The following is a 2866-nucleotide window of genomic DNA, read 5'->3' on the forward strand; positions in this document are numbered from 1 at the left end:
TATATAAATATATATATTTTTTTATATATATATATATAAGGTGAACATCTTATTAATAGTAAATGCAGCTGAGGAACATGAAATTTATATATACACTAGTAAAATGTGTAATCTTTTTTCTTATCAAGTTTTTTTCAAAAATTTCCAATCTAACACCTACCCTACAGCACTTAGTTAACACTAGGTTAACCTGACCTATGAAAGTTGAGAGTCTTAGCTAATAATATATCATATAATATAAACTCTGCTAAACTGGTTGTCTTTGACATGGTCAGCTATTCTCTCTTTATCTTTTTCTCTCTCCCTCTTGTATTATAAGACAATCTAAAAAATGCTGTGTTCTGATTCTTGTAGCAATTAATGAATGACAGCTTCTGTTAGAATGCAGGGAAAATATTTTCACCCAGAGAGACTATTAGGCAAAAAATAAATAGATAAATAAATAATAATAAATAAATAGAAATAAATAAAATAACAAAGTTAAAACTGTAAGGAACCTTTCTTTGTTTCTGAAAAAGCGTTTTGAGTCCACACATAAAATAAATTAGTGAAAGTCTGGACTAACTTATAGGAAAAGAAAACTTCAATACCAACTTCATCATCAACCCCTTATCCTTACTGTCACAAATCCCAGGGTTCAAAGGGCCAATTACCCAGTCTCCATGGTATAAGTGACCAAGATTTCAATATCCCCCTTGAATAGGATGCCAGTCCATCTCAGGGTTACACATTTACAGCTGAATAGACTGGAACAACATGAAATGAAGTGTTTTGCTCAAGAATACAATGCACTGTCAAGTCAGGGAATTGAAACCATGACCTTGCTATTATGAGTGCAACACCCTAACCACTAAGTCACAGGCTTTTGCCCCTTTACCATGAACTGAAGAAATAGTTAAGTGATTGCATAAAAAGAAATACATATTTGATAGATTTTATGATTAGATGCAGGAGTGGCTGTGTGGTAAGTAGCTTGCTTACCAACCACATGGTCCTGGGTTCAGTCCCACTGTGTGGCAACTTGGGCAAGTGTCTTCTACTATAGCCTGGGGCCAACCAAAGCCTTGTGAGTGGATCTGGTAGACAGAAACTGGAAGAAGCCCGTCGTATATGTATATATACATATATGTATGTATGTGTATATGTTTGTGTGCTGGTGTGTTTACGTCCCCCTAACTTTGTGGTTCAGCAAAAGAGACCAATAGAATAAGCTCTGGGGTCAATCTGCTCGACTAAAGGCAGTGCTCCAGCATGGCTGCAGTCAAATGACTGAAACAAGTAAAAGAGTGAAAGAATATAAAATGGACAAAAAGACTCCAAAACAAAAAAAGTGGTCTCTATCTGAAGGAAGAAGTTGAACTGTATTTTGGAAACTAGTTAATTTTCTTCAGTTCTACAAAGTTACATACCACTGTGACAGGCTGTACTGTTTCTTAAGTGGATAAATGTAAATGAAAACAGTAGCATCTCATGGGAATGCAAACTAGTTACATGATAAGTCATGTTGATCAGAACATGTGAGATAGTAGTCTGATTGGTATGAGCCGAACAGTATCACAAATTAATTATATGCATATAAAAATAGATTGGTGTGCCAAAGCATGTTGAGTGATAAGAAAATTATTGATAAATGGTAATTGTTGATGTTTTGTTTCAAGTCAATCCTGATGAAGCAGGTCTATGATGAAGAGAATTCCAATTATAATCTCATTATCCAATATGCCCTTATCAACATAATCTATTTCTTTTGCTGAGAATTATCAATATTTGTAAAATGCTATTATATTATTATACTTGGGGATGGTCATATTTTGCCAATAAAACACACACACTACATATTTGGTCTTTACTTCAACTTTATCATTATTAATAACAAAGCTGAAGTGAATGTATAGTGCATGTCTTTAATTGGCAAAATACAACCATCTCCAAGTATAACAATATCTGTTTCAACAAATGATTTCACATCAAGAATCTTACAAGACAAATATATATAAACGTAATGAAATGTTATTATTTTGTGTTTTACTTTTTCTACTCATTTCTTTCTTGTATAATCTATATATAACTCTATAACTCCAAATAATGATAGTGCAAGCAAAAGATATAAACAACTGTAGTGAATAGAATAATGATAATAACAATTATGAAAATGAAAATGAAAATGTTAATGATTTTAGCAAAAACAAGAGCACTCAGAGGGCACAAGCCTCCACTAAGACACCACCAACATCCTCTCAATGATTAGTTGGAGATGATCTTTAAAATAAGAATACCTGAAATAAACTCAATTGCTCCCACAAGGGATAAAATAATAGATAGAATAAACATCAGGCTTACAGGAAATAAGTCCAGGGGTCAATTTCCTCAACTAAAGGGTGGTGCTTCAGCATGGCCACCGTCAAATGACTGAAACACGTAAAAGAATAAAAGAATACCAGCAAAAAGTTCCATACCACTAAACCAAAAAGGTTCTTTGAATATGTGTGATGTATTTTAAGGTTAAATAGTAATTCCTTTTACATTTGTGTAACTGAGATATTTTGGTTGGATTATATAGTCATTGGTGTTACATTACTTTCTATATTCTGTAACAGTTACAAAATACTTTTCTAGGCCTGAAATTTTTGTGGAGAGAGGGTCAGTTGATTAAATCGACCCCAGTACACAACTAGCACTTAATTTATTGACCCCGAAAGGACAAAAGGCAAAGCCAATCTTGGCAGAATTTGAACTCAGAATATAAAGACAGACATTCATAATACAAAAACATTTCTCATGGCACCAGTACACTATTTACAGATACTTACATTTTTTATTTTCCATGAATTTTTCACAGGTCCAGCTAGTATATATATATATATAT

General features: G+C 33.0%; 1 protein-coding gene across 1 annotated transcript in view; it reads left to right on the forward strand.

Moving 5' to 3' along the window:
- LOC106869862 (sodium/potassium/calcium exchanger 4) overlaps positions 1 to 2866 on the forward strand; it is a 186659-nt gene that overhangs the window by 174065 nt on the left and 9728 nt on the right. The window lies entirely within an intron of this gene.

The sequence above is a fragment of the Octopus bimaculoides genome, chromosome 11 (genome assembly GCF_001194135.2).
Source record: "Octopus bimaculoides isolate UCB-OBI-ISO-001 chromosome 11, ASM119413v2, whole genome shotgun sequence".
In the NCBI taxonomy this organism is placed as follows: domain Eukaryota; kingdom Metazoa; phylum Mollusca; class Cephalopoda; order Octopoda; family Octopodidae; genus Octopus; species Octopus bimaculoides.